Source organism: Triturus cristatus, chromosome 4_2 (assembly GCF_964204655.1).
Source record: "Triturus cristatus chromosome 4_2, aTriCri1.1, whole genome shotgun sequence".
Taxonomy (NCBI): domain Eukaryota; kingdom Metazoa; phylum Chordata; class Amphibia; order Caudata; family Salamandridae; genus Triturus; species Triturus cristatus.
The window spans coordinates 318877090-318897536 of NC_140586.1; the positions used below are offsets into that span (position 1 = coordinate 318877090).

At 48.9% G+C, this 20447-nt stretch overlaps 1 protein-coding gene across 1 annotated transcript in view; it reads right to left on the bottom strand.

Moving 5' to 3' along the window:
* The window catches only part of PLA2G4A (phospholipase A2 group IVA), a 737221-nt gene that overhangs the window by 597239 nt on the left and 119535 nt on the right, over positions 1 to 20447 (bottom strand). The window lies entirely within an intron of this gene.

Genomic DNA, 20447 nt, shown 5'->3' on the forward strand with positions numbered 1-20447 from the left:
TGACTGGTGCTCCATCACCTAAACTCGAGTTCAATAATTCCTCTCATACATTTGACTAGCTATTCCACATGGCTCAATTCGTGCCCAAGTCAGCCTACCCGACCAGGAGATACTGACCTTCAACCAGTGAGTTATCATCTGTGCAGCACCCTGTACCACGCTTGTGTAAATTCTCCCTTGTCAAGTTCGAAACCCGAGGTATATAGCTTACACACACATCTCTGGCGCAGATGTTTAAACCAACAAACCATCTACTCAGCAATACTTTTTTGCTTTTTCCACACGTGACATGTAATAATATACCCAGTATTCGCCACAAAAGGCCGTAACTAATGTCGTACGTGCTCCAGTATATTGGAAAGCATGGTCACAGTATGTGTAAAACAAGTATCATCAAGAACGCATTCAAATGTGTGTCTCAATGCAGTTAGAGGCATGAGTAACTCGGTCTTCGGTCACTCAGAATCATTGGTAACTGGATACTGACCCATTATCATCAGAAGTGTACGAGATTGCTCAGTGTTGTTTCAATATTAATGTTGATGCTCATTATTGGGGAGGCATGGCCAAGCAACATGGCCGACAGGACGTGGGCCTTCTGAGCTCCCGGTCTGTCCGCCCGTAAATCCTGCATATATCCTGTGAATAGAAGGCAGCAGCAGTATGAACTGAAGGGGGCGATTAATGTTGGTCCCCCGACCAAGCGGGGGGCTATTCAGCAGCTCAGCACTGATACTGTGCAAGGATCGCACTGCGGGCCCTGAGAGTAGGACGTCAGCGGGCGGGACGGATGATCGGCGCTCGGCCGATGAGCTGGGCCGGGCTAGCCACCGAGAGGCATCTGGTGAGGATTGAGCTGCTGTGGATCCTGCATTGATGAGAAAAACCCCTGCGGCGTAAAGGTAAGCGACCCTGACGGGCGCACGAACCGCGAATTGCCTGGCAAGCAGCAGGGGCGGACTGAATAGGAGCGCTGGGGCTTGACTAGGTCTGAACCTGGCTGGCGATCCGTAACCGCTGATGGGGTAATGCGGCAGCCCCAAGAGGTGAGCGGAATCAGGGGCGACTTGCATGTGGCCTGAGTGGCGACTGTGGTGTGCTGACCGGCGGCAGTTCGACCGGATTGAAGTTGCTTTGGTAGTGATACTGAAAAGGGCCTGACGATGGATGCTGGTGGCAGGAATGCCTAATCACACGGTATTTGACTGGGGCCCCCGAGAGTGCTGCCGCGAAGCCTGGTAATGTGAGGGAGGATTGGCCATGAGAGCAGGGAGCGCTGTGCTCTGAAAACAGCTGCCTACTACTACCCCCCCCCCCCCCCCGTGGTGATCTGTGAGTTGAAAGCGGCCAGAGGGCACGACGCACTTGTATGACATTGAGAGACCGGACTTGGGTGGACCCCGGCCAGGCCCTATTGTATATACAGTGTCCATGCGGGAGGGAAATAAGCTCTGCCTGCAGCTAAATTGACATGGAGTGGTAAGGAGCGTGAGAAGAGGCCCAGATACTTCCTGTTGCCATAAAAATATTGGCCCTGGTGGAGTGGATTTGTGGAGCATAGGGCTGACCCACAGGGGTCCGCTGGCTGGATAACAGGTGAACACTCAACTGGGAAATAGGTACTGGATGTGACAAGTGGCTCTGGCTAGGCGAGCGCCTGCATGGACTTTGGAGAGGAGCAAAGACAAGTCTCACGCTCATTAATCATTACTAAGTGCTGGATGATCTGTGATTACGGAACCAAAATGTGCTAGGAAAAGTCCCAGAAGGCGGTTGGGCCCAATACTATCACACAGTACACTACTCCCAGGCACCAGCCTCAGTGTTTGACATGACAGGCCAGGGGGATAGACCAAGAGCTAGAAGGAGAGTGTCAGGAGCCCACCAGAGCAGAATTAATGGCGGCTATACAGGGCACCAGGAAAGCATTGGAGGATCGTATAGATACCGTCTCCATTGATGTCAACCTTCTCCATGCGGATTTAAGGAAAGTTGTAGAAAAAGTCACAAATGCTGAAGGAGACATTGTGGAGCTCAGAAGGGACGTGGCAATGCTCAAACAGCAGGTGGCACAGATGACCACGGCCACAAAAGCACTCGAGAGCCACACGGAGGATACGGAAGGGAGAGCCCGGCGCAGAAATATCCGTGTGGTGGGTTTCCCGGAGAAAGCAGAGCAGGGAGCAGCAGAAGAATTCTTGAAAAACTGGATCCAAATGCAATTACGGCCTGTAGGCCTATTGGATATCTTTGCAATAGAAAGAGCACAAAGGGCCTTGGTCCCGCCCTCGCCACCGGGGGCACACCCTGCGCAACGATCACAAAAATACAAAATTACCGTGACAGACTGTATACCGCCGGCGGCTCGAAAACAGCGGGAACTCCTGTATGAGAACAACAAGATTGCGGTGTTCCCTGATTACACGAAACACGTGCAAGACTTACGGAAATTCTTTTTAGGGGTTAAACGTAAACTACGTGAATTGAGTCGCCAATATAAGTTACTGTACCCAGCTAAGCTGAAGGTAATTTGGGAGGGCAGAGCTCACTTTTTTGATACTCCTGTGGAAGTTTGGGAATTGTTAGAACAGCGAGGGGAAGTTCGCCCACCTGGTGAGCAGAGAGGACAGAAGAGACACTGGTGAACGCGACTTGATAAAGGCCCTGGGCAATGGAAAGAACAAGCAGGAGTAAAACCGTTGGCTGATTCCGAACAGCAACGGATCACGGTGAACGAGGATAGCTCAATGCAGCTGGATGCGCTTGAGGATTGAAACAAAATGACCCAGCCACAAGGAGCGGCAAATGCAGGTTTGGATGAGGAATTGCAGAGCCTGGGGCCGACAATGGACATTGTGCCCGAAATGCTGCTGGAGGAGCCTCCTGAGAGGGAGGAAGACTAAGCAGTAGCTGGCTGACCGGCCCATTTGGAGTATGAACTCTCGCTGTCATAGATGTATGGTAATATGATATGTAGTAATTACTGTTCTATGGAGAATATGGTGGCCAGCCTGCATGGTGGAACAAGCATGCCCATAAGGATGCTTACTTAAGTGTATGAGTGTGATGTGCAGGGTTCTGGACAAACTCCGGGGGCCTAAGACTTTTTTGGCTACGAAGCGGTCGCATAATTAAAGGGGGGACGGGATTGGGGCGGGAGTGGAAGGTCGTTGCCCCAGTTGGGTTGTTGGGGATGCTGTGCACGTCCTGGCACGAGCAGAGGGTGGGCAGATTAGATTGTGATGGTTGCCGAATGTTGTGGGTGGGAGGTGGGGCAGGTTTGATTTAAGTCTGGGATTGGTATCAGTTGTGTGGCATTAGAAGGTCAGTTGGAACACGAGTGACAGATGCAGCAATACCGTCTGTCAGAAAATGCGAGTAAATCATTATGGCGAGAGAGGTACAGTTCATTAGTTGGAATGTGCGAGGGTTGGGTACCTGAGCCAAGAGACACAGTACGTTCGTTTTTAAAACATACTGAAAAGATTGCGTGCCTGCAGGAAACTCATTTGGATGATGTGGGTGCCGCAAGATTGGCTAAGAAATGGAGGGGTCAAGTGTTTCATTCTTCATATTCCACAAATGCTAGGGGTACGCTGATCTGGGTGGCCCCGGGTACTCCTTTTAAGCTCCAGTATGTGGAGCGGACGTTGGGGGCCGGTATACGTTGCTACAGGGAAACTTGGCAGAAAAGATAACCATACTGAACACGTATGCCCCGAATATAGATGACCCGTCATTTTTCTTAATGATACAAGATTTGATGACTGAAGACCTAGATGCCCCGCTTATTTGGTTGGGAGATTTTAATTGTGTGCTGGATCCTGAACTGGATAGGCATCCCCCTAGACAGGGCACCAAACCGCGTATGACTAAGCAATTGGGAAAAGTAATGCATGAACTGGGTCTGCTGGATATCTGGAGGGTAGGGCACCTGGCATAGAAGCTTTACACGTGTTATACACCGACACATAACACATACAGTAGACTGGATAGGGTCATGGTGACTGAATCACCTGTATTATTGGCTGGGGACATAATCCACCTGGCGCGATTTTTATCGGATCATGCGCCGGTAGGCTGTGTGATGCAGTGGAATAGCAGGGATCAAGGTCTTCGGGGGTGGAGACTCCCAACGGATCTCCTGGACGATCAGGCAGGGAGGCATTATCAGAGGTGCTAACAAACCATATAACACTTAATTGGAATACTACTGACAATAGGGCCATGAGTGGGATGCCTTGAAGGAGGTGGTTCGAGGTGCAGTGATGGGCTTAACATATGGGGTGAGGAGGCAATTGATTGGTGAGCTACGAGATAAGGAAGATTTACTGGCGCAAGTACAGGCAGTCGTGCAGGGACAGGAGAAGACTAGAGAGCGGGAGCGTAAACTGCATGAACAAATCACAGATATATGGGGCAGACTGGACAAATATAAACTTACTAAATATAGGCAATTGCTGCACGCACAGGGAAATAAATCTAGTCAGCTGTTAGCATAGATACTGTGTAGAGAACAGGTACCCCGGCTGATCACACGTATAAGTGCGCAATCGGGGGAGCTGGTACACACCAGACTAGATATCCTGGAGCAATTTCGACAACATAAGCATAGGGTGTATACAGTCAACCCAATGGTCAAACGGGAACGCTATGCACCCTTTCTGGAGGGCCTTCAACTGACGAATCTCACAGAAGAGAACAGTCAGGAACTGGAAGCGCAATGGACAGCAGATGAAATAGCAGAGGCCATTGTGGACATGCCCAGGGATAAGGCACCAGGAGGAGATGGATTCCCAAGTGAATTCTATCAGGCATACTCGGGTACGTTGGTGCATCCCTTATTACAAACATTTAATGAGGCCTTCGAAAAGGGTGTATTACCTACAACAATGCAAGAGGGAGAAATATGAAGGTTTCCCAAGCCGGGCGGAAATAGCCAGGACCCCACGGCATACAGGCCACTAATAATGATCAATACTGGCGTGAAAATACTGTGTAAAGTGCTTGCCAAGAAATTAGGACTCCACATGGCCCGCCTGATCCATGAGGACCAGTGTGGTTTTATTCCGGGCTCGAACACGGGCATGAATATACGACGCTTGGGCCACAAAATGCACGAGACAAGCGCAAGCGCTGAGGAAATGGCACTAGTATCAATTGATCTTGAAAAAGCTTTTGATATGGTGGTACCTGCAAGAGATACTGAAAGTGGCAGGTTTCCGGCCCAGTTTCCGGAAGTGGGTTCAGATATTGTATACTAAGCAGAGTGTCCGGATAAGGTTGGGACAGAGTAGATCTATGCAATGGTGCCTGGAATGAGGTATGCGACAGGGATGCCCCCCCTGACCCCATTAGTCTTTGCTTTGGCAACAGAGTCTATGGCGGTGTGGACCAGACAGGATCTGTCTGACTGGGGAATCCGACTGGGGAGCATTCTGCATCTGGTAACGCTATATGCGGACGATGCGTTGTTCTATATAAAATCTCCCCGGACAGCGATACCGGAGCTGTTGCAGTTGTTGGATCAATGTGCAGAATACTCAAGCATGCAACTTAATAGGGCTATGCAATTGGTCTTCCCGATGGCTAGGCTGAAGGAATATGGAGTTGAGGAGCTGCCAACCATAGGGCTGCAGTGGGAAATAGGGCACTTCCGGTACCTGGGAATACAAATACAAGTCGCACATGAAGACGCGCAGATTCTTCGCTTGAACACATACAAGGTACTGGACTCTCTGAAGGGCAGGGTAGCATTTTGGAATACGCTACCACTGTCATTAATGGGCAGAATCGCGGTGGCAAAGCTAGTGTTATTGCGTAGATGCCTGTATACATTGCAGAACTCTAGGTGTAATATACTCATGTCGGTATTTCGGTAATTGAGGTCGTTGTTGGTGTCTTTGTATTGGGCGCGAAAGCGTAGCAGGGTGTCATTGCAGGTCGTTTCCAGACGTTATGAAGAGGGGGGATTAGAAGAGCCTAGATTAGACTTATATTATTATGCAGCGCACCTGCAGCATGCAGCTCGGTGGATGGACGAGGGAAACAATTGGGAGAAGTTCCTGCTTGATGGACTGATCCAGCCGGAGAGTCTTCCTGTCGCACTGATGGAGGGAGCGGGTGTTGGTGCGGATCTCCCATACGTAGTTCGGTAAACTTCATTTTCATGGCAAAAGTTCGTGGAGCATGTGCTACGGCAAGACCTTTTCACAGCGCGTTAAGCATCTGGCACTTGGCCCCTGTACGCCAAACGGACAGAGTATGTCCTTCAGGGCGTGGAGGGAGGTTGGCTGTCAGGTACTCGCAGATCTTTATATCAAAGATACCTTTCTTACGTTTGAACAAGCATGTGAGAGTTTTGAATTAGAATGCGAGCAGTATTTGCAGTACGCAGGGCTGATGGAGTTAGCCAAGGTCACATGGCTCACGTACCTGACCTTGCCCTCAACAATCGAGACATTAGATGTGTTGCTTACCTGTGGTAGTGGACGTGGACTGGTCTCACTGCTGTACAGGGCTATGACAACGGACTTGGTGACTCAGATACACAGGGCAAGGGAAGCATGGAATGAGGACCTGCAGGCCCCATTGACAGAGAAGAATTGGGAAAACGCATGTGTATTGACACAAAGTATCCTGTAATGCACGATTGAAATTGATACATTATAATTTCCTGCAAAGAGTATATATGACCCCGGTGAGGCTTCACCGTATAGACCCAATCCGGACACATGAATGCCCAAGATGTCACGGTGGGCGAGCAGGGTTCTTTCATTTGGCGTGGGAATGCCCAGAGGTACTAACATTCTGGCAGGGTGTGGTGGCAAGGGTGTCGAGGGGTGGGTATCTGAGTGGAGTCTAGCCCTTCGCAGTGTCTATTAGGACAGATACCAAAGCGTAGGAAAAGTAATATGTCCTATAAACTGCTACAATTGGTATTGTTGCTTGCTAGAAGGCAGGTAGCAATATACTGGATGAGCCCACGGGTGCCGACGCTGGAGGAGAGGATGAGAGATGTGGGCTAGTAGTCACTTGCTGAAGAGTTGCACATGAAAACTTGCAGAAAGGATGAGAAGCTGGAGGAGGACCTTGAACAGTGGAGAGAATAATGCAGGACATTGCTCCACATAATTGGACACGGAAGTGAGCAGGCAGACACATCGGAGAATGATGGTGCAGAGTAATGTAATAAACATATGGTTTGGTTGATACATGATATGCTGGTGGAGGTGTCCGGCCTTCTTGTTAAGATATATATATATAGCATCTAATTCCTCTTGCTAGGTTTAATGTATTTGAAAGATGTATCGCTGGAGAACTGTGGTTATCAAGAATACGATTATTATGGTTAAGTGTATAGTAGCAAACGTGTGTACAACTGGTCAGTTGAGCAATAAAACCTAATAATTAAAGTTGTTAAAAAAAGTGATGCTCAGTATTAACAGTGATTAAGTATCGCAAATAACTGCATTTCATCATGAAGCAGAGAAAGTAACACAGAACATATGCATGCTTCGAGAACTCCAGTGGTTTGCAAAACTAACCTGCATTAAACACCACCCTACACGGCAGACACACTTAAAATGTCTGCAAGCCAATGCAATGATTGCAGGATTAAAATTGACAAATCAAATTTTATATTAAAAAAAGCAAGGAGAGGGGCAGAAGGCAAGGAGGTGAACTAGACCCTCTTCTTGCAACCATGTGAAGCAAAGAGTGAATGCCAGTGTTAGTACAAGAAAAATAAGAACTGGGTAAAAAATGCCCCAAATTAGCATTCTATGTTACACATATATGGATTAAAAATTGGGTACAGCTAACCAGGAAATTAGGGTGCAGGTATTAATTTGTGTGTCTTTTGATTTCTTGCCCTAAGTGTGCGGGGTATGCCCAGACGTGGGTCCCGGGCTCACTGTGCCACTGGATTCAAGCTAGCCTGGCTGATGAGGGGGTTATACCCCCAAAACCGGTCCCAAGTTGCTTGTTGCTGGTCCAGGGAGGACCTGGCTTGGCAGTTCAAGCTGGACTGTTCCCTTAAGGAACAGGATCAAGACTGATTTGCATATGACTGCGTCTGAACTGTGGTGATGTGGTCAGCAAAAGAACAATGGATTTAACCCAGGTCTATTGACTGGGGGTGAATGTTGGATTTGCTCTGCATTCCGTCCATCATTTGTGTGTCTTTTACCTAGATGCTGGAGAGCACGTAAGATATGCAATTAAAAAAGGTACTTATCTTTGGTAATGCTCTCTTGCAGACCATGACATAACATTAGCCCCGTGGTGCGGGGGGGCCCCCCAAAGGGGCTCCCTCCAGCACTGTACATGGGCTGCGGGCCATTTGAACTGAGAGTTCCTGATTGGCTCTAGAGCGTGGGGGCCCCGCACCATGTACTCTGCAGAGGGGCCCCCTCAAGTTTCATTAAGCCACTTTTACAGATACTCTACCAGCAGATTCTTCACCTTAGTATAGTCCCTCAGGTGCCAGACAGGATCTGAAAACACTTTTCTCCAGCATTGCTCCTACCTAGTGGTGGCACTGTGCAGCTCAGAGTTGACTTCATACCGCCCAAGAAGTGACGGAGCAGATCAGCATAAAAGCGTCGCCACTTTTGCCAGATTGGGCTGTTTCCCCGCACAAATGGGTACGTTTTTCCCATTTGTGCAGGAAAAACATTTCCAGACGGGTGGGCCACATTTGGGTTGTAATGTGCACTGTGTGTGCAAAATTAAAAAATTCGTCGCCACCCATGCCCTTAATATTGCAGGCAGGCTATACACTGCCCACCTCCAAGCACCAGCATAACAGGCCTTCAAACATCGATAGCGCGAAAGTGCTTTCAAGGAGGGCTTTGAGGGTATTGGTTTGTCCTACCCTGTTGAACCATCGGTCATGAAAGGCAGTGACATCTGCATGCAGCAAGGAGAGCACCAGGTAGCAACAGGAGGTGGGAGGAGGCCGTGAGATGCATAGCTACCAAGTGTTGAGAATTCTTAAGTGAGACATATCCATAGTTCGCCTGGTTATGTGTGACATTTTAATTCGCAAGTATGACACTTAGAGTGATACTCAATAGAGAACAGATAACTGAATAGAGAACAGTTGAGCCCGATAAGTGAGCTAAATTCCTCCAATTAGCCCATTTTGTCTTATCAAAACGGTCTCAAAACTGGCCATTGCTCTTAAAGTGCTCATGCAAGGTCACAAACGTGCTTCCATTTGCTACGAAGTCACCTTGTAAACACGTTAGGCACCTTCATAACTATTGAATACATTTTTTGGTTCACTATTATAGTTTAATAAACTTGTTTTTGCCAGGAACACATTTCAGTTAAATTAAGCAGACTGTTAAACCATAACAGTCCATCAAACACAGTTCATGGTAATCTCGGACACCAAAAACAATCAGGAACCCCTGTTCCTCTTTTCAAGCAATTTTGACATCTAGTACATCACCACTGTGATAATCAGTAACGGGTTACAAAGCAGGTATTTTTTAATTAAGTCAATTTTTAACATGAAAAACTAACAGCAAAACAATAGGACTAGTCACTGGTAATCTGTCCTCTAAAAGGTTTTGGGATTCCGGTTGCATTTGGTATACAGACAAAGGCCAACAGCAGCCCTTCCTCACCCCTCTCCACCTGCTCAGTCGCATGATTTAGTTCCAGGCCTCGGCCAAGGCCACCTTCCTCAGCTGACACCTGATGGAGTTGGGAAAGGGCAGCTTTCTTCCTGTCTTTGCTTGATGACGTCCTGTAGGTCGTCTCCATAATCAAAGTACAAGGGAGTTGCTCCAGGCACCAGTATTTTAAGTGTGCGACAAAAAAAAGTAAGAGCTGGTACCTTGCCTCTTGCCTTGAGCACTCAGGCGCATAATGGCAGTTTCATTTATTTTCACTCGGCCATATCAAAAGAAGAGTGTCTCTAGCAATCTAAGAAGAGTTCTAATTGGGTGACATTTGGTTTCAGTGAGGTAATACGGGGCCAAGCACTGAAATGAGATAGGTTACCTGTGATGCGTGGCACGTGGTAGAGCTGGGGTGACATATAGTGAGGAAGCCTAGCGCTTTCTCGTGCTGCCCCCCCCCCCCCACTTTGAGGCGGCACCGAGCCTCCCTACCTCTGGGCTGTCGGAGCACAGAAGTTGAAGGACAGCTTCAAAGAAAAGGGGGGATATTAAACCTGCTGGGTGGAGACTTGACTGCGTGTCACGTCCAGATGGGCTGTCCTGGCTGTGTTTTCACAAGGAGATGGACGGAGTGCTGAAACTTTTCAGGCAATCACCCCCAGTCACAGATCTGGGTTGAATCCATCCACTTCGCCACCTCAGATCAGACCCAGCAATATGCAAATCAGTCTTGACCCTGTGCCTCAGGGGAACAGTCCAGCACGACTGCCAAGCCAGGTTTTCTCTGAACCGGAAGAAAGCATCCTGGGTCTGGTTTCGTGGTAACACCGCTCATCAGCCAGGCTAGCTTGAATCAAGTGGCAAAGTGAGCATTGGGCCCACATCTGTGCATACCCTGCCAACTTAGGGGGAACAAAGCAAACACAAGGAGATGATGGACGGAGCGCTGAAACTTTTCAGACACTAAACCCCAGTCACAGATCTGGGTTGAATCCATAATCGTTCTTTAGCTCACTTTGCCACCTCAGATCAGACACATCAATATGCAAATCAGTCGACCCTGTGCCTCATGGGAACAGTCCAGCCCGAACTGCCAAGCCATGTCTTCTCTGAACCGGGAAACAATCATCCTGGGACTGGTTTCGGGGTAACACCCCTCATCAGCCAGGCTACTTGGAATCCAGTAGCAAAGTGTTTTATGCATGCCTATTAACACGGTGGTTTTGGGAGCTTTGCATCTAATCTCTCTTGCTGCTGTGATAATGTGCCTGATGCAGGCTGCTTGCCGGCAGGCAGACCATTCCCTGCGCTGTGGCTCATGAAGGCATCTAGGAGCGAGGGGTGCCCAATGCTGGGGGCAGTCACACGAAGCAGGGTGCTGCTGCAGGTCACAGGCTCTCAGATTTGGACAAGAGCAGCATGCACTGGGAAGCAGGCTCTCTCTATGTGATTTTATGATGGGCACGGAGGACTGGGAAGGGAATAACACCAGATATGTGCTTTTGGCTAAGATGTTGTGTGAGATGACGTGTACATTGAAAAACTGCAAGCTGAATCGCTCTGGTGACTTCCAGACTGACAAGAAAAATCTTTTTTTAAGCACTCTGTGATTTGCTCAGAATCAAACAGTTATGATGATGTAAGGAAGCTGACAGAATCTAGGTCTTGCGTTTCTACCGCCCACAACCTGGTCACTAGTCACATCATTGTCAAGCAGGAAACCAGAGATGTATTCATCACTTTGCCTGAGAGGCTGATAGTTGGCAAACCACTGCACACAAAAAAAGAACAGCTGGAAAGAAGTTTAAAAAAAACAGTTTAAAAAAAACAAAGACTTTTCCCTTTTTCCCAGGTCTGCACCTATAGGTATTTCTGGTCATAGATCACACTTTACAAGCAAATTAACGTTAGACCACAGAGTGTAGGGCGTTGCTGTGTGCAGGGACCACCTCAAGGTAATATTTAGAAATGCCTGGATGTCTATGGGACAACCACATTGTGTTGTGAAGGTCAAGGAGGTGTTGGAATGAGGAGAAGGGTCTGTCACTGACTTGTAGTTGTATGTTGGCAGTAGAATGGTTATTCCTTCACTCGTGGAAGCAAACAGGCTATGCACACGTTATGTAGTACTTGCCAAAGAGAGGTATACAGATGATCTCAGAATCACACATGGTCTCCGAGGAGATTCACTTTGTGGGATCTCTAATGCCAACTTATCTTGTCATAATTAAAAGTGTGACTGTATTTGGGGCAGCATATGCATGGAACATTTAACCCAGCAGTAGGTACAATGGCACATACGCCAAACATGTTTAACAAATATCTCTCATAATCAGCAGCGGTCCGTGGAGGGAGTTCCGTGGGGCGGAAAGGCGGGGGAGGGGTAGGGTGGGGGTACTAAACACCGGAACATAGATAAATTGGAGGTAAGTAAACAATTAAATAAATAAAACGAATTTCGTAGCGCGCCCTGCATCACAAAATGCGGTGCAGCACGCGCTACAAAATTTGTTTTATTTATTTAAGACAACCGCAGCTTTTAATAAACTGCAGAGTACCTGGCTTACTTAATCCTTTGAAGGGACATTGTTTATTTTCCAGCAAGACAGGAGTTCATTACCCCGAGTTATGTGATGAGTAACAAGGCCTGCTTTGTGCCAGCACCTCTTATTTAGGTCTCACCTGGAGTTAGCAGCGCGTATGTGCTGCTCTCGCCATGCAAGGGCTTCTCGGAAACGATACGGATTCCGAAGTTGTGTTTCTGCTCCGCCTACAGTTTTCATTTGTGCGCGTCGTTTGGCGTCACAAATTATGCAAAAGACAGTGTACTGATTGCACCGGAGGCATTTTAATACCTCCTGGTTGCCAGCCTGTCCGCTTTTGGCCCCGCCTATCGGGATTCGATCTTTTACTTGCGGCGGGAGACAGTGTCACTAAGCACTTTTTTTGCTATTACAGCATTTAGCTTCAACAATGGCTGACGCGCTTTTTGTTTTCCCCGTCTTCCTCATTCGTGTAATGAGTTGCAAGAACAAGCGGCAGCGCTTGTTGTGCCTCCGCTCGCAATGCCCTCCCCCACCACTATCTACCGTCTCTACCTTTTATGTAAGCACTTTATTTTTTAACATTTGTGTAATGTCTTGCAATAACAAGCGGCCGCGCTTCTTTTGTTTTTCCTCCGGTCACAGTGCCCTCCCCCCACCACCATCAGCCCGTGTCTACCTTTCATGCTCATTTTGGCACCCATTGCTGGCCTGCGCGCATCAGTGGGAATAACAAGGGAAAGAGTAACCCATGCCACATGTTACTTTCTTGAAATTGTTGAAATTGCTCACATCCCTGTACACATTCATTGCCATTACCAGCGTCCTCTAACATGCAGTGGACGGGCGTTTTCAAAGGGGCCTCCATAATGGTAAGCGCTATGCTTTATGCGCTTTCAACGTGCAGCGCTCTGCACCCATGTTCCACAGTTCATTGTAGTCCAATACCGCAATGGCTGCCCCCATTACGTTTCATTTTCCTGATGCTGTTTACATCCCTGCGCCCTCCCTCGTTGCTGCTTCATCCATCCTCCCCCACCATTGCTTTTTTTTCTTCCATAAAGAAAAGGTTACAAACCTACTCCAGCACCTCCAAATAAATATTTTTTCATAGCTCCTCCCACACAGTTTGACTGCGCGTACTATGTCCTACAACAATCATAGCGCTAACACTCGTCAAACAACAATTTATTTGTGATACAGCCCTGCCTTCAAAGGAACAGCCCTGCTTCCCGCTGAGGTCCTTTCCAGGATACAGAATATAAAGATTTACAAATAACCCTTTAGAGTACGGGAGGCTGCACTTGGTTGTTGTGGTGATAAGTTTAACGGCACACCGTTAAAAGAGATTGCTGCTGCGGCTACACATTGTAGCGGATTCATATTCATGGGTGTAAATAAAAGCCATTTGTATTGCACGAGCGACTATCAATTTCATAGACTGAAAAACGCCAACCACAGCTAGTCGGATGGACCAATGCGTGCCGGTCAAACATGCCCTGGTCTTCAGGCGAGGACTTTGAATCCCAGCAGTGCGGACGCAGCCTTTCATAATCCTGCCAAGGGCATGAAAGAAGGACCATAACAGCAAAGTGCTATTTACCAGGATTATAAACAGAAGTGTAGTATGAAGCACTATGTACAACTAATTTTATTCTTTAATCTTACCACTCACATTTCGTCACATTTAAATAGTAAGAATATTTTGAGCATTCAGAATCATTTAAAAGCTGCAATTTACAGAAATGTTTTCATTTTAATAAATTCTCACATTTTCTCTCTAGATCATGTATACAACAGTGGCACAGATTTCTTGATGCCTTATCGCGGCATTACAGATTATCCCCTTCTGGGCGGTGTTGCTTGGAGTCGTCGGAAGATTGCTGCAGGAACTCATTTCGATTTGGTAGATACTTACAGGGCACAGAACTAGAACTGCACTTGCTGTTGAGCAGCCTTGCTCCAGGTTCTATACATGGTAGGAGTTTTTTGAAGCATTTCTGTCTAATGTTATTTTGCAGATCGTCACTTCTGCTGTTTTGTAATTGAAGTATCACATTCAAATGGAGTGTGGGTTCTACCACCATTTTAATGAAATGTTCTATACAAAAATTTATTTAAAAAAAATTGAACTGATGTGATGTTCAGGCTTAATATGAGGCTGCCTCTGCCAACAGATCTCATATTCTTGCCTGTGTGTTGTGTTTCTATAACACGGATAATAGTATAATTCTTCAGCTCCGTAGGCTTGATCATTGGGAATGAGAGAACATTGGCTGCTCTCAATTTCTCCTGAAAGTATCCCCCATCTAAAGATTCTGCTAATCCTAGCGAGGCCAAGTCCACAAGGGTCTAAAAAACAGGTTTCTCCAACTGAATCTTTACCAATCCCTTCTTGAAAAAAATACTGAATCAAATGGACACCACTAACAAAACACTGCAGGGTATATGTGACAAGTCGCAATGGAAACAAGCATTTGCAATGCAATAGGTCTCGCATTTACGTGAGTTTAAGCTATTGGCATTGTAAATGACAATGCCTTTTAATTTATGTTTTAAAAATGAAAACAAAAATAAAAGGCATTGTTATTTGCAATGTCAATAGCTCAAACTCACGTAAATGCGAGACCTATTGCATTGCAAATGCCTGTTCTATAATGGCTGGCTACGGAGACAGTCTAATTTAGACAGTGCCCAAGAACAAAACCGTGCTAAGACCTCAAGTCCAGGGAACAACTGCTATCTATCTATGCTAATTTTCAAAGCTGTTTGCAGGGTGGGCTCAAATGTCCATGGTCGCATAAAAGTGGGCACACATCAAAATCGTACCAATTTGTGATATCACGTTTAAGCCTTTCATGTACATTTAGCTAGTGTTTCCATTTTGCCCGAATGAGCATTTGCACTTCTAAACCCATAATTCATTCTCTATGCAAGATGAGAAAAACATCACTTGAAATCATAAGGTGCTCAAAGATCAGCATTAAATTATTGTACATGCCATTTATCACGGAGTGTAAAGCATTTTTTTTTTACACTAACAGTAAACTTAAACAAACGTTATAAACTCTGCTCTACCAAACTATCCATGATACACTCTAATATGCAACCTTCGTAACGTGAATATTTGTCATTCTGACTGTTGAACACTCACTTTGAGTTTATCCTAACTACATGGCTTCCATATCTTCATAATTCGGACTGCTTCACTTTGAAATCATATTTATTTCTCTAAAACTATGCTGAAACAATAGCTGAATGTACTGACAGGTGACCTTCTGAGGTCCATGATATCCGCTCTTCGACACTCATCCGACAACATTTGTTGTCACATTTAGTAATTCACTGAGATTATGTCTGGAAGCAAGGGAATACCACCAGGTAAAACAAGAAAATTCAATGTGAGGCTCGGAGAGCATATAGAGCCAAGAAGACAACCAAAGCATGCCTGAGACTAAAGGATAGTCCAAAGTCCTCGGGAAACCAGGGTTAAGTCCAGATTGTTATCCCCACACACACATGGAGGGGCAGAGAGATGCTTAACACCAGAACAAATATCCAGAGACAAAAGATCAGAGGCAGGCTCAGGAAGCTTGGAAGAGAAGAAGGATACTACATTACTCTGAGGGAGTACTGAGGAAAGACAGGTCCAGCTATTGTGGGGCATACAGACAAATTTGACATGACCCTATGAGAAGGTGGCATGGATCAGAAATGTATCTGAGCAAGTGATGTTGGAATAAGAAGCATACATCAGCCCTGAAAGAATTCAGAGGTGTGATGAGAGAAAAAAAAGATGTAAACAAATACAATAGGAACACTATCTTGGGCAGTAAAGAAAGCTGGGAAAACAAGTTGTTATGGGGAAAGTGAGGGTAAAGTGGGTGTGAAACCCCTACTAGTGAGAGCCTATGAAACGTGAAACTCCTTCCTGTAATCCAAAAACAAAAATTACCACCATCCAAAGACTCTCTCTTAAACAACACTCCCCTCCGTGAGCCCAAAACGTTACCTTTCAGAAAAATCTTTCTTTCCCAAGTCATCCTGCAGCATCAACAGCTACAGCCTATCCAAAAAAAACAGGGTCCATGTAAATCCCCTGTAGTGATCTAATTTCTACATGAATCTACATCAACCGTTTCACTAAGTTTCCAGTGTCAGGATTCTTTTTCCTTACATTTTAAATTCTGACAGTTGGCCAGAAAAGGATCTCACATTCCCTAAAAATAATAGGACTGCTACAGCAAGAAGTGCTGCATGATCAATGCGACAAAGTGGACAGTGAATCATTAAGGTAGGCTATCCCAGCTGCACTGTGAAAGACTGAATTAAATTGCACACAAATAGGCTTTTATTGGACTTGCAGATATAAGTTCTGGATCCTAACACATTCTAAAACCTCTTTTCTCAGTTGTACAAACATATCTCTGGGTGCAGACCCCATTTCTTTTACTCACTTTTAAGGGGCATCTCCAAGTTATGTACTCACCTGAACATAGGGAATGTCCTATTACTTACCGGTAATCTTCATTACTCCTGGTCCCGTAGTCCTCGTCCCATTCCTTTACAAAGTGGAGATTACTATCTCTGCGACAGAAAAAAAAAAAAGAACAGGAGCATGCTGGGATACCTAACCCACTCCCTCCCGCTGGGAGTACATAAGCTGTACCAGCCCAGCATGCAGCCTGAAAATACCAAGCCAACAACCGGAAGGCCGGCCGCCAGGGAGGGAGGGAAGTAAGGAATGGGACGAGGACTACAGGACCAGGAGTAATGAAGATTACCGGTAAGTAATAGGACATTACCCCCAGGTCCCTCCGTCCTCGTCCCATTCCTTTACAAAGTGGAGAATACCAAAGCAGAGAACCCGGCCTACCGGAACCCCACCAAAGCCAGGGGCACCAGACCAAGAAAAACGGCCCCCAACAGAAGCAATAGGGAGCCCACAAGAAAAGCAGGCAGGAGAACACAACCAGCCATGCCTCCAACCAAGCCGAACAGAACCCAGACCCCAAAAGAAGCAGGGGACTAGCAAGAAAGGACCGCAAACTAACACAAGACCCCCCCAGGAAAGCCCGAAGGAGGCCCTGCACCCAGAAGCAAGACCCAAGGGAACCCCCAGAGGGGCAGAAAGAGAAACCACCCCCCCGAACCACCAGGGAAAGGGAACCCCGGAGAAGCGGAAGCGCCCCAAAGGAGCAACCCAGCCAGGAAGGACAAACAACCCGGGAGAAAAACCACCAAGGGAGAAGCCCAAGCAGCCGCACCAAAAGGGACAAAACAGCACATCCAGGCCCAACGCAGAGCGCCCGAGAGCAGGACGCACAGGGAGACATGCCAAAGACCCAGGAAGGAACACAGCAGGGCAAGCCAGAGAGCGAACCCCCCAGAACAGAGACGAAGGCGACCCACAGCCGGACCAACCCACAAACACCACACCAAGAGGCGAGGGGAAGGAAGAGGAGAACGAAGAGGCACGTCAAACTCAGAAAAACACTGAGCGCGACCAACCACAGGACCAACCCCAACACACCAGGGGAAGACACCCGCAGAGCCTCAAAGACCGAAGAGGAAGGAACCAGACAAGAAAACAGGCACCGACATAGAGCAAGAACCAGGAAGAAAGGGGCCAAGGCAACCAGACAAGGCCCCCCCCCCAACCCACCGACCAACAGCCGACAACCGCGGCGAAAAGGAACCGGAGGCACAGAAAACCCACAGAAGGCCCAGGCCAAAAGGCAGGAAGACAAGCAGTCAACCCCAGCAGAGACACTGGAAGGCAGCAGCCAAGGCCGCCACACCGGGAGAAGAAAACCCGGTCACAGGAACCAGTCAAAGGCCAGGACCGAGGCAACCAAAAGCAGGAGACACAGGGACACGAACCCAGGAACCCACCCAAGCAAGGCCAGGGAGAGCAACAAGCGCCACCCAAAGCAGACTCCACACACGGCCAGCGAACAGCCAGGAGAGAACAACCAAGGGCCGAACACAGAATCGGGGAAACAAACCCCAGAACCGGGAAGGAGGAACCCCCACCAACCAAGAGCCGACCCACAGGTCAGGAGGACACCAAGGAACCACCCAAGGCGAACCCTAAAAAGGGCGAAACAGGAACGACCAACAAGGAGGCCAACAGCCCATCAACGCAGGCAGCCCAGAAGACCCAAGAAGCCAACCGGACAATGGACAAGCCAGCCAGCCCGGAGGCCCCAAAACGGAGCAGCAGAACCCGAAAGGAGAGGCAAAGGGTCAACTGACCTAAACCCAAAAACCCCAACCAAGAAGGGACCAGGGACCGGCACCAAACCAAGCCAAGCCACCAAGAGAGGAGAAGCAGCTGGGGAACAGAGAGGGAGACCGGCAAGCCACAACCGGCAACCAACACAGAGGCCACAGCTCACCAGCCAGGCGCAAAGGAGCAGCCCAGGAAAGGACACAGGACCAACCCGGCACCCAGACCAACAGGGCCAGAACCACCGGCCAGCAAGAGGCCAAAAAGAGGCCCAAAAGCACCAGAGAACGAGCGGCCAGGGAAGAACCCAGGCAGGGACCCAGGCAGGGAACCCGCAAAGGAAGGCCCAAAAACAAGGACCGGAGGGAGTAAACACACCAGCACCCCGGAACACCCCCGGCACCCCCAAACCAAAGGAGAGGAGCCCGGAGAAACCAAAGGCGCACAACCCCCGGGGGGAGCGGGCACCCACCCAAAAAGGGAAGAACAAAGTACGCAGAGCCAGCAAGAGCAACGGCCAGAGACACCACAGGCCGAAAGCAGGCCGTACGGGAGCGAGAAACGCCCAAGCCCAAGGAAAAGGCCCACAAGGGGAAAACCAGAGCCCCAGGACCCAGGCAAAGCCAACCACCAGCACAAGGCCGAAAAAGAGGAGCGGGGACGCAGCAACGTGGCCCACACACCACGGGAGGCCGACACCAGACCACAACCGGCAGCCCCACCAACAAAACCACTGGCCAAGCCCAAGAGAGGGCACGGCGAGGAGGACATCGGGAGCGGCACCCAGAAGCATGAAAGAAGGGCACAGGGCAACCCGAACCCACAAACAGGGAGAGGCACAGAAGCAGTGCACCCAAGAAACAAGGAACCACCCAGGCAGAAGCCAAGGAAGACCCACAACACCTAGCCACCACAGGAGGCAAAAGGAGCGGCAGCGAGAGGCAAACGACCGCAAGCCACAAAGAAGAGACACGAGGGGAAAGGAAACCACAATAGGAAACCAAACCCCATCAGCCAACCCAGCGCACCACAACACAACACCAGGCAGGAGGGAAGAGGCAAGCAGCAACACCAACCAGAAAGCCCACCAGAGGCCCCACCAGGAAAGCCCCGGAGCCAACAGCCAACCAAGGCCAAGACCCACCGGAACAGAGGGAAGGCACCACAAACCCCTCCCCCCCCCGAGAACCCAAGAAACAGGGAGTCCGGAAGCATCAAGGACCCAGACGCAGGACGCAAGAAGCAACCCAGCCAAACACAAGCAGAGGCCAAGCGCAAAAGTAGAGGAGCCTCAGACGGGGGAATTCCGGGGGACACAGGCCCACCGCCCCGACCACAACCAGCACGAAGCACACCCACAGGGAACCTGCCGGGGAAGGAGCCCACCAACCCAGGCAGGAAGATACGCCGGAGGGCAGGAGAGAGCGAACGCAAGGGCACCGGCGCGCCCAGCCGCAACACCAAGACAGGAGCAGGCGCCAGCAGGGAGGGAAGGCCACAGGCCAGGAAACCCCACACGTCGAAGCTCAGAGCACCGGACAGGCACAGGGGGGCAGAAAAAAACAAGGCACCCCGAGCACGGGCCACACCAACACCCCTGGAAGGACGCAAGAAGCGCCCAGCACCATGAGCCGCAGGCAGGCACCCAGACAGGCACGCACCAGGCCCGGCTCTTAAAGAACAGGCAGGAACCAACAGGGCAGACAGGCAGCAGGCGGAAGAATCCGTGCAACAGGCAACCAAGGCGAACAGTCAACCAAGCACCAACTAGGGGGAAACAGAAGCATGCAGGGCAGGAAGGCAGGAAGCCCACAGGACAGAGGAACGAACCAGGACGAACCTCACCCAGAAACGAAAAAGCCCAGGAGAGCAGAAGCGAGCACAGGGGAACGGGGGACAGCCACAGCACCCGCCCGCCCCGGCACACCCCCAGCAGCGGAAAACAGGAAGCCAAGGCCGCAGGCCAGCACAGCAGAAGAGCGCAGCACATGGAAGAAAGAAAAGCGGCACCCACCAGGGGGACAGGCCAACACCATA